The 12172-nt window shown below is 42.7% G+C and overlaps 1 non-coding gene across 1 annotated transcript; it reads right to left on the bottom strand.

The window, feature by feature from the left end:
* Positions 1 to 9744: 9744 nt before the first annotated feature.
* TRNAH-GUG (transfer RNA histidin (anticodon GUG)) lies at positions 9745 to 9816 on the bottom strand. Its single transcript has one exon. It is a non-coding gene; the product is annotated as a tRNA-His (tRNA).
* Positions 9817 to 12172: the final 2356 nt, after the last annotated feature.

The following is a 12172-nucleotide window of genomic DNA, read 5'->3' as shown; positions in this document are numbered from 1 at the left end:
TGCGTTTGTGTGTGCATGTGAGTGCGTGCAGGCTCAGGGGCAGAGTGTGTGTGTGTGTGTGTGTGTGTGTGTGTGAATGTGTGTGCGTGCGCGCACGCACGCACACACATATGGAGGCTCAGGGCAGAGTGTGGGTTGGTGGGGGTGTGTGCGTGTGTGTGTGTGAGAGCGCGCGCACTTGCAGGCTCATGGTGAGAGAGAGAGAGAGAGAGAGTGTGTGTGCACACTTGCAGGCTCAGGGGCAGTGTGTATATGCATGCGTGTTCAGGCTCAGGGGCAGAGTGTGCATGTGCACGTGTGCATGCAGGCTCAGGGCAGGGTGCAGGTGGGTGGGTGTGTGCGTGCTCAGGCTCAGAGTTCGTATGTGTGTGCACGTGCATAGGCTCAGGTGATGTGTGCGAGCGCATGCACACGTACACATGCAGGCTCATGCACAGAGTGCGTGTCTGTGTGTGCACACATGTGCAAGCTTAGAGGTAGAGCGTATACATGTGCACGCAGGTTCAGGGGCAGAGAGTGTGTGTGTGTGCAGGCTCAGGGCAGGGTGTGTGCACAGGCTCAGGGGCAGAGTTTGTATGTGTGTGGTGTGTATAGGCTCAGGTGTGTGTGTGCATGCATGTGCAGGCTCAGGGGCAGAGTGTATGTGCATGTGCACATGCACGTGCATAGGCTCAGGGACAAAGAGTGTGTGTGTGTGTGTGTGTGTGTGCGCGCGTGTGCGCGCGCACAGACCCAGGGACAGAGTGTATGTGTAGGCTCTTGGCCAGAGTTTGTGTGTGGGTGCACATGTGTGCAGGCTCAGGGGCAGAGTGGGTGTGTCTGCACGCATTACGGCTCAGGGTAGAGAGAGAGTGTGTGTGTGTGTGTGTGTGTGTGTGTGTGTGTGTTCATAGGGTGAGTCACACACACACACACACACACACACACACACACACACACACACACACACACACCCACCATGCACCCACATGCCCACTCGCACTGCCATACACAAACCCCAGCCACTCTCCCCTCCATTCATAACCCCCCACAAATCCCATACCCACCCACACCCAGCATATCCACCCCTCCACACACACACCTATACCCGCCCCCCACAACATACAAGAGTAAGACTTCATTTTAAGCTATTGTGCAATCACCTCTATATACACTACACAAACACATTAATCAGGACAAAAATATTTTTGAAATCAAATTAATGAATGTTGTAGATGTTTGCTTTTTAGAATATTACTTGGTATTTTTCTGGTTCTGAGATGGCAAACCCCCTTGCTGAAAGGAGTACTGGTGGGGGCAAGGCAGGGGGACTTCTGGTGGCAAAGGTCAGCAGTTAGGGGGTGGGACTTCTGGTCACAAGATGGCAACCAGGGGGCGGGGCACTTTTCAAGGGGTGGGGCTACCCATGTGGCCCTCCACAACTTGCCAAAATTCAGTAAGCGGCCCTCCACCTGAAATAGTTGCCCACCCCTGGATTAAGCTCATTGGCTTTCCACAATACCTTGAGGAAGATATAAACTGCCTACTGTCCTGAACACAGTGCCTCTTGCTGGTCATTGCAAGAGTAAAATTTAAATTTCAAGGGCTTGTCTACACCCTCAAAGGACTCCACTAGGTGGACCTGCAGTGAAGCCTGACCCTGCATATTGGTAGTTACCCAGTACAGCAACTGGAACATGCCAACTCAGCACACCAATAAGCTTGACGTCCTGGCCCCATGTCTGGTGCCCTGGGAAGGTGGTTACATTACATCCATTTCACAGCATGGTAAGCATGGAGTAGAAGAGCTATACTGAGCTGCAGCACTCCCTTGTGCTCTCTGGAAGCAGCAGAGACATGGCCCAAATAATTGCCTCATTTCTTTCCGCTCCTTCTGTCAACATCCACCTATTGTCAGGTCAAGAAGCAGCCAACCTTGATTAAATAACAAAACAGATGAAAAAGTAAAGACAGGGCACAGATATTTGTGACAAAACTTAGGATTTTTGGATGCTTGGTTTGGGCAATACTGGGTTGCTGGACTGAACTTAGTATCAATCCAAGGATGCAAATGCCTTGTTGATTTTCATGATTGACCATTGCTCTTCAGTGTCACCTGGGGCCTGTTTTTGCTGATGGGATGCTAAGGACCAATTTTAAAACCTGAAGCCCATTTACCATGCACTTATGCTTATAGTTAAGTTTTTTTTCCTCTAAAGTTAGTTTTAGGCTGCTCAGGCTGTCTCAGGGGATTAAAAAAAAACACCACTCACTCCCATCAACCATGTGCACGCAAACAGCATTAGTGCAGCATCAGCTTTACCTACTTGGAACAAACACTTCCTCCCTACACTTTCTGTTCTGTTGATATCAGTAGCTTGATCATTTCTTGAGTTCTACATTTAAACATAGGAAACTTTTGCTCTTTCTGTTCCCCCTTAATCATGCAGAATGGGAGGGGAATTCCCATGGAATTACACTCTGAATTTTCATTGTTCAAAACCCTAAGTCTTGCCTTGGTTAGCATAGCTAGTGCTCATTTGACTAACCACTCATGTGTAGCATTAAAACTGCTTTACACTAGGTGGCAATATTTTCACAGCTCTACCAGAGGAGGAAATAGAAGAAATTCAAGAACGTATATTTTCTAGTGGCTTGCTGTGATCGTATGGTGGTTAGTACTCTACATTGTAGTCACAGCAACCTCGGTTCGAGTCTGAGTCATGGCAGGAGAAGAGTGTTTTTTTTTAAACCCATCAAAGGCTCTCCATCTGCAGCCTTGGCCAGAAATAATTCAGCCAGCAACAAAGTAATTGCATCCAGCCATGGTCTTAAGAACAGAAACCATGGATGAAAGAACAGGGCAGCTGCACAAGACCACAGTCAGCTCACCACCAGAAGCCAGTATTTTTTGCATTGATATTTGTCTGGTCCCTCTCTCATGTTATTTCAAACAGTTCAGTGGGATAGGGCATGTTGTGTAGCCTTGATGCAGTATTTCACTGACACTGCTCTATGAGGGCTTTGATGTACCTTTCCCTCCCACAGCGAAGCTGTGATTTATTTTACTAATCTGGTGCCTAGAGATTTCTCCTCCACCACCCCCAAAAATCCAAGAAAAGTGCGACAGGAAATGGCAGGACAAAAGTCATAAAGCAAGTTCAGGTCTTTATCACAAGGTATTCCAGCCCTTTACTTTCCCTAGTGCCCCCCAGGACTGGTTCAAACACTAAAAGCAACAAATGAGAAGTTTTGCTTAGCATTGTGGGGGACAAAATAATTCATGCCAAGTCCTACAATAAATGTGTTTAATTTTTCCACCCTCATCTTTTTTTTTTTCTTTTTTTTTTAAACACTTAGTGTACCATAAAGATGTGACTGAATCCACAATCATTCTATCCCAGCAATGAGGCCCATGCACGTACTATCATGGCGTGACTAGTATGACTGACTAGTATTGTGGTACCAGGCCTAGAACAAGCACAGTATAGATTCATAGAAAGATAAGGTATATAGCCACTCCAGCAATACTAGGAGGTACAGAACAGAAAATGCTAGAACAGATGCTTTTATTTTTGTTCCTGTTTCAAGCAGCATTTTATTTTAAAAGCTTTTATTATTGCTGTTATCTAGTCAATCAGTGTGTTTATTATTAAAAAGATGACCAGTGGATTTGCAGCCAGAAACTGAGATCTAAGATCTATGTTGGAATATGAAAAGTCCTACACCTGTTTGCAGATGGGGGGAGAGGGGGAGTTAGGTTGTGTATATTATTAACCAGGAGAAGCATAACCTAGCTGGAGGTGTGGGATCAGGAGGCCTGGTACCACAGTACTAGTCAGTCATACTGGCATAAGGCTGGGCTCTAACAGAAATATTTGCTATACTATGGGTGCATCTACATGTGCAATTAATGGACCAGAGTTTATTGCTGTGCATATCATGCCAGAGTTTATTGCTCCTGGGTGCCATGTTTGAACATGTACCTGGGACCGCAGCACACTGAACTGGGGTGAAGCAGCCCCAGTTGGCAGGGAGTCCAGGGGGTACACTTCCAGCCTAGGGCTGCTCTGACCAGTCTCAATGTGCTGCAGAGGAGCTGGCTGAGGCATGAGGGTGCTTCAGTGTCGGGCTAGCTGGCACGCAACCCCTAGACTGAAGCACCCTTATGCCCCAGCCAGCCCCAGCAGCATGTACATGTGCAGTCTTTACAAGTACTATCCTATGGTGGCATTTATTAATTTATGGCAGCCTAATAGGGGCACACATGTAGACACTGGGTGCATCTACATTCATTAATGTGCTGTAATTGTAACAGGTACTAAACTTAATGTACCATAAATTGGTGCTCCTGCACAGTAGCACCAGCTCATGCTTTTTTTGTGATGCTAATACACCACAATTAATCTACTGCACATTAAAGTCTCAGTGGGTGTGTCTACATGAGACTCTAAATGTGGAGCTAATTAGTCTGCTTCATAAAGACACTATATAGCAAGTGTGGGCAACATCGTAGAGCACCGGGCTGGATGCTTGCAACCAAGCTAGTGCCATGGGCTGCTGCTACCTAACTCCTTCAGCCAATTTCCTCCCTACTCTGTGTACCCCCTCTACTTATGGGTGCTGTCAAAAGCCATGGTGAACATCAATGGGGAACAGCATATTTAGCAGTGAGAGCACAGAGCAGGAGGTTTTTTAAAGGACTATGATAAAGTAGCCACTTAAGTCTTTGCTTAATGCAACTGTGTTCACATAGCTTCTTTAAAAATTTGTGCCCCTCCCCATCCCCAATCAAAATCAGGCCTTCATGGGCTAGATTCAAGATCTTTACAAGTTACATCTGGCCCATGGGTAGCTGCCCCTGTCCTGGAAAATGTCTTTCCAGTGCCAGAAAATTAATATTGAAAGCCTCCAACATAAAAAAAACAGAGTTCTCTTGTTCCATTTTCAAATGTTTTCAAGAAATCTGCATTTTTGGGAGATCTTTGATGGAAGGATTTGCTGTGGGAAAGAAGCTTCTTCAAAAGAAATACCTAAAAATATAGTCGGACAAGGGCAGGGCCTCTGGAGATAATAGGTATATTTAAAACAAAACATTTATGGATGTTCCTGAACTTTTGTGGGATGATAGCACCAAGAGAACTAAGTTTAAATTAAAGAACATCTGATAAGAAGACCATGGCAAAGGGAGAACTGGAGGAAAAGCAAAAGAATATATTCAGGAAGCCAGCATGCAATATTTGTTATGAATCTTATAAGTACCCCAAAATGTTTCTTCTTCTAGGTTCTTAAGAAATTCAAGATTCATCCAGACTGTAACCCAGGCCTAATTTTGGTTTTCTTCTGAACTGAAGATTAAGTAGTAAAAACTCAGTAGTTTGTAATTTGTTTTAGAAAGAGTTTGGGGCTTCAAACTTGAAACAAACCTAAACTTAGAGGGATTCAAAAAGACACGAGTGTTCAGTGACCCTCCCAGCTGGTTTCAGTTTCAGTCTATGCTACAGCAACAAGTTGTTTCCCACTTGACCTCGTCTAGTGAGCACTATGGTGTTTTTAAAAAAAAAAAAAAAATAGTTGTGGATTATAGGAAGTTCTGCACAGCTTCAACATCAGGCTCCAATTAGTGCGTGTGTATGTATAAGTAAACTCAGAGATGAACTTTTAGAGGTAAAGCAGTCTAATCTATCCAACATGAGCACACCTTATTAAAAGGTATAATGAGCTCCTTGGGCTCCAAAGAGTTTTCTTTTCAGAGAATAACTCCTTTCAAAGGTTTTCTTTAATACAGGCCTCTTGAAAGGTTTTCATGGGGAGGGGGGATAACCTATAAAATATTTACTGAAAGTTGCAGCCCTGTAAAGGAAAAGAAGCACAGAGCATACTTGATTGATGACTGGAGATTCAAGCAGACATTACTTTCTTCCTAGCTATACACCTGATCTGAATATCAGGCATGATAGAAGAATTGGAGAGATGGAATTAGGGGGACAAAAATGTATGAGTTTTAATGATTTTTGAAGTAGCTTTCTCTGTTGTAGTTCTGTGCAGTGTTCTTAACAATTTGGGGTTGTTTCTTTCCCTAGAATTGTAGCAACTAGTGTTTCTATTAGTTGTAAGATTTGTTGGTTGTTTTTTTTTAATGTAAGCTCAAGTCATTCACATCTAATTTCTGTGCCAAAAGGTATACAACACTGATTCTCAACCAGTGTGGTGGGGCACATCAAGGTGTGAGAAGATAAACAAGTTGTGGAGATAAACAGATAGGTAGGAACCATCCAAAATCACAGCAGAAGTAGAGTGTGCAGTGGCTTCTTTAATCTTGCATGTTCTCCTTCTCGCCCCCTTCTCCGGCTTAAGCCTTCCCCCTTCTCGCTCCCTCCTGATCAGCAGGGAAACTAAAACCACAGTTTTAAACACGGCACCGTTTTTGCCTCCCCGCCAGTCAGTAGTAAACAGCAGGGCTGTCTTGGGGACCCTCAGCCAATCAGTGATGGGAGGCAAAAATGGTGCCATATTTAAAACTGCAGTTTTTGCCTCCCCACTGATCAGGAGCAAGCCGCAAGTGGGGCCCCTTCACCAAATCAGCAGGTAGTTCAGGTTTTAGGGACCCTGCAAAATTAAGGGAGACACTGCACACCCTACTTCCTCCATGAATTCAGTAGGTCCCTACCGATAGGCTAAGCAGATAAGCCATACTGGAAGACCTGCAGCCCCTGTGTAAGGCGGTAAGCATTGTAATATATAAATTGTTTTTTGACACTGGGTAGCATTCAATTTACAAAAGTTATGGAGGTGTACCTCAAATCCAAGAAGGTTGAGAACCACTGACTTACAAAATACCTTTGAGACAGAGAGAAAGATAAAGTCCTCATCTCAAAGATGTTACAGTCTAGATTTAAACATGTCCCTTCCCAAGGTATTTGCAAACAGAATGGCTGGAACACTTTTGCTCAGTTTTATTATATGTACCTTTCCATTACGTTGTACCAGGTTGCTTCCTGGAGGTAGAGAATGCTAAAGCAGTGAGCTTTATTATAGCTAGTAAGTTATGTGAGTTCTTGCATGTAAGTATGTAAAAAAAAAAAAAAAAAAAGAACAAAACACATTAAACTCAGTTGTTTCAGGACCAAAAGGATATAGTTTGGTTGACTTCAAGTTGGATCCTTTTTGCTGTCTCCACCATATTATTGCAGTTCCACAAATATGCAAGTATGGCCCAAATATAAAAATTGAGGCAAAAAATCCTATGTGCATAGGACTGACAGTCTGTACTGGTTAGTACTGTCAGTGCGAGCTGGCTGTACACATGCAGCTAAAGTTCAACGTGCTTCTGAATTCATTTAAAATTGCCCTGTGCAATTTTCCTCATCTGGGAAAGGCTGATATTAAACCTTCCCTTTTGTACAGGAACATGCCGAAATCCTTTGGGAGACGTTCAGAAAGTGTAGTGCTGGAAGCCACATAGATACATTTATATTCCAAACTGAAATTTGACATTAGTTTGAAATATTGATTAAACGAGAGTATTCTGTATTTTCTTCCTCAAAGACAAAAGAAAAGTGTTGGCAAAATGGACAACTGAGAGAGATCTGTCTGGAGCTATACTATCTGTCAGCAAGCAATTTCTGCTTATGAATCAGTGCCAGAGAAGATGGATATGAGTTTCTCTAATGACCATTAGTCATAGGGGGAGATAAACCAAATAAAAAACACACAAATAAGGAACATCCCAAGTCTGTCTTGGTCCCCATCAAGTTTTTGCAATATAGCATGCTAGTCTCCAAGATGCCACCCTTCCTTGAATTCATTTTAACTAACTCATTCCAAAGCATAAAATTATGGTAAAATATGTTTCTACAGCTGGAATTCAGATAAATGCTGGCTGTTCCTATTTAGTTGGTCTAATAAAAGATATCACATCTGGGCAAAGAACCTTGCCTGGCTGTTCTAATAAGGCAGCTAAAGGCTCAGAACTGGCTAAGTGAGGGGAGGCGGCTGGAAGAGAGGTAGTTAGCTGCATTAGTCCACAAAGTGCCACCCTGCTCCACTTTCTGCCTGACTTCAGACTAACCCGTTCAGAAAAGCACAAGCTTTTGTAGGCAACAGCTTACTTCATCAGATGCTGTGAATGCATGCTATGGGTAGCTGATTCCTGCCATAGAGAACATCTTTCCAGTGCCAGAAAAATCAACATTGAAAGGCTCCAACATAAAAGAACAGAATTCTCTTGTTCCATTCTCAAAGGTATTCAAGAAATCTGTATTTTGAGAGGTCTATGAATGATGCTATGAATCTGACAGAAGTGGACTGTTGCCTACAGAAGCATGTGCATTCCTGAATGAGTTAGTCTCTGAGGTGCCACCCTGCCCAGCCATATGGGAATAGAGTGTTACAGGGAGCTATGTATTCTTCTATTACTATGCAGTAGTATAGTAGTGCCACACCCAGAGTAGTTATCCGGCTAGGCTGTTTCTTCTGGTCCAACGTGACGTGACAAGGACAACAGAGGGCTTCATGAGATTCCCTGGCCGTTTCTTCTGTACAACCAGTGACCTAGGAATGAGCCTGAAGCCCCAGCTCCACCTGCAGTGAACAGATTATTCCTGCCAAGGGTACAGTGCACAGGGGTCATGGTTGAGGATGGAACTATTTCTGATCATAACTGATTGCTCATTAAAACTGTTGGGTCTCAGCATTTATCCAGGGCATATGGAAATGATTCAAAAGGTAGGAAATGAGGCAATAAAGGATTTTAAGGCATAAACCCTTTTAATTTGACACATGCTAAAATCTTGTGCTATTAAAAAAGAGAGAGAGAAAGAAATCAAGCATATATTTTTCCCTCCTCACTGGTGAAATCCTACTTTTCTATTTGAAGCACATCATCTTCATTTGGCATGACATGCCCAATAAAACCCAGTTTATTAGTGCAAGGGGGAAAAGTAACCTTGCTCCCTAAAGAACTTTCATTCAGCAGCTCTGTGACAATGAAGTTTTCCTGCTGTTGCAGGAGGAAACAGAAAAGCCAACTTCTTAAAATGAACATAAATAAGCTATAAAAACAGGCTAGTAGGGTGCTAGCTCTCCGCCGCACTTCTCAGGTAGTTAAAGGACCAATTATCCAAAGTGCCGTGAAGGGGCATCTAAATCTTCTGACTAGCACCTGAACAATGAACCCTTGTTAATCTAGCAGTTATGCACAGTGTGTAATTCTTTTGTTAGCTTTATGAATTGCTGGTGTTTACTGTAATTTGTCAGGCCTAGAGCCCCTTTGAGAAGTCCTCATTCTGAAAACCTGGCTTCTTGTGTTAGCCAGTGATGCAGGAAAGTGAAATTACAGGCAGTTCCTATCACAGTAACAAAGGGTTTCCTGCAATCACTGATAAGGGCCAGGGAGGCCAAAAACCTCCTGTTTGCAACACTTCATGCCTGGAAAAGCAGGATTGCCACATATCATAGGGAGGCAGCATTATTGCTTTATTATTATTTACAATACTGGCAAAGATCAAACCCCCAAGAGGACTGCAGGAGCCTCTTCACTGCAGATCTTAAGTAGCTATAATTAATAAAAAAAAAAATTACATGATCATTATGTTGCTGTATGCATCACATTAGACATAAATTAAAAGCCTTATGCCTGCATTAGGGTTATTGAACGGAAACGATGGCTGTGATGCGTCAGTTTTGTAAATTGGCCTTTATTTTTTTGTGAAGCATCATCTGAGCAACGTAGTCAAGACACAGAAAAGGAAGCACATCTTTTCCTGCCGTGACTCGGATTCGAACCGAGGTTGCTGCGGCCACAACGCAGAGTACTAACCACTATACGATCACGGCAAGCCATAAAGGACCTGCTTGCTCTACTGCAGTTTTGCCTCTTGCAATACTAAGCAGCTGCCAAACAGCACCATCTACTGCCTGCCTTCTCATTAATATGGATTGATTCACAAGGGGCTGATAAAATTGTGTGTGTGACTAATCCCAAACTGACATTTGTGGAAGGCTGCTTCTGCAGAAAGAGTTTTCACCTGGAGGTTATACATGCATATAGAAGTCAGAACTCCCGTCCTATTTTAAAAACACTTCCCCCCCACCCTCTTGCACTCATAATAAGGGATCATGGAGAAGAAAGGTTGAATCCAAAGAATAGCAAAATTTAGGCAACGAGCAGAACCTCTTTAAATTCTAAAGGACATATGGAAATAACCTGTGATTTGCTTTTGCTAAGCAAATGTTATTTGACTATTCCATAGAGTGCATTCTATTTTAATGTTGGTTTTACTACACAGAGTTATTACAACATAACATGTGCAGAAAGGGACTTTTGTTTTTTTTCTTTGTGTTTGCATAGTTATCCTCTTAGATAAGCAAGGAAACAGTGAAATACCAGTGCCAAGTTCACAAAGGGCTGCCCACTGTGCATCTATCAATTAAAAACGACCACCAATTAGTGCTAAATAAACTTGGATGCCAGGGAGACAAGTGCTGAGAACCACCTGTCTTTGTCTAGGGATCTTCACAATAAAGACCATAAACAATGTTCAAATGCCCAAAACAAAGCAAAGATTTTTTTTTTAATTCTGTAAAATACTATCTCCAGCAAAACTTGAAGCATACTATGAGCCATCAAATGGGAAGACACTTAAGAGCTAGCCGTCCCTAGTCTTAAATCACATTTCTATTAAAAGTTCTTCAGATATTAATCTGCTAATGCAAGGACTCCTCTCAGCTGGTTGTACTGGAAAGAGCGAAGGTCATCTGGGTATCTTGGCACTGTAAGGGTTGGGCTTAATCTCTGGTTTGCAGCAAAAATTATTAAATTTGATGGAATTAGGTCTTGAAAGAAGTTCTAGTACCCACAAAAAAAGAAAACAACTGCCCCTTACACAAAACACATAGCCATCAACACAGGATGATATCAGCACTCCAGTCTGTGCATTTTTTATATAGAAAGAGTATGAGGCCATGTAGGGAAGAAGGGATCAAGTAGTGTTCCCGTGATAGGAAAGCATTAGTAAGAGCTGTACCTCCTTTTTGTCCAAGGTTGTGGAGTGAATAGGTGCTCCCATCCATTAAAAGGTGCTGCACTTATCCCTACTGTCCAGTGTGGAGGAACAGAGAATAGTATATCCTGCTCAGTTGGCTCCTTGAGGGAATTAAGGGCCAAGCAGTTTCTGCTCACAAGAAGAGCCATGGTCCTGGGTCCTTTCATGGGGGTAGGTCACAATCTAGGTCTGTGTAGGAAAAGCTTGTGTATTGCTCTCATGAACATCAAGAATAACAAACCAGGCTAGAACTGGAAGACAGGTATGCAACAAAGGCTAGAATTGTCCACCTAAGTCTAGGTTTTGTCCTTTGAGGCTCATTATCATAAAACCCCAGAGCTTTAAAAAAGGCAGTGGAAACACTAAGGTAAACCTGAGATGATATTTTGCTAGACCTCACCATTTGTTTCAATGCTGTTTTGGATGGGAAAGCAGATGGCACAAGGAGAGGTTAGTGAATGCTTTGGCAGAGAAGGAGAAGTGAGAAAAAAATCTGTTTGAATTCAGACTACTGTTTTCTCCCATTCTGTTTCAATTATGGAACAAGCCTTTGTATAAGTGAGCCATGCAATCTTAAAATGTACAGAAGACTAGACATGAACCAACAATGTGCTGTGTTAGATGCATACCCCAAAAGTTTCATAGTTACAGTATTGCCACTGAGACTCATGCTTCCAAATGTTCACAAGGGAGTATGACTTTTCATTAATGAGAACCGAGTATGCCTCAAGGGGAAAACAAAATACACTGAAATGAAACAAGTACTTCAACTAGGCTTATCAAAATAGCAGACATAAACTAGGGATCTGACCAAGGTTCCAGCTGTGCAGTTCCTTGAAATAGCCACATGAGATTGTGCTCATTAGTTAGTTATAACTGGATCAAGACATTTTATTAAAAGCAAAACTTCCATTCACTTTTGGCTGGAATTGGCTGTAAAATGTTGTGGAGAAAACAGCTATGAACAAATCTTAGACCAGTAGTTTTCAACCTTTTTAGATGCAAGGCACCCCTTGTTAGATCCAAGGGACCCCTCAAAGTGCCAGCTCTCACTCATTTTTTACTGTGGAAAAATAATAGTGTTATTATGTGCGAAAGAGCTCAGAAAGATGACAAAAATGTTTTTGACATGGTGGATTCCTATTTGG

Source organism: Alligator mississippiensis, chromosome 3 (genome assembly GCF_030867095.1).
Source record: "Alligator mississippiensis isolate rAllMis1 chromosome 3, rAllMis1, whole genome shotgun sequence".
Taxonomy (NCBI): Eukaryota; Metazoa; Chordata; order Crocodylia; family Alligatoridae; genus Alligator; species Alligator mississippiensis.
Note: the sequence above shows the minus strand (reverse complement) of the source record. Positions and strands in the feature narration are given on the sequence as shown.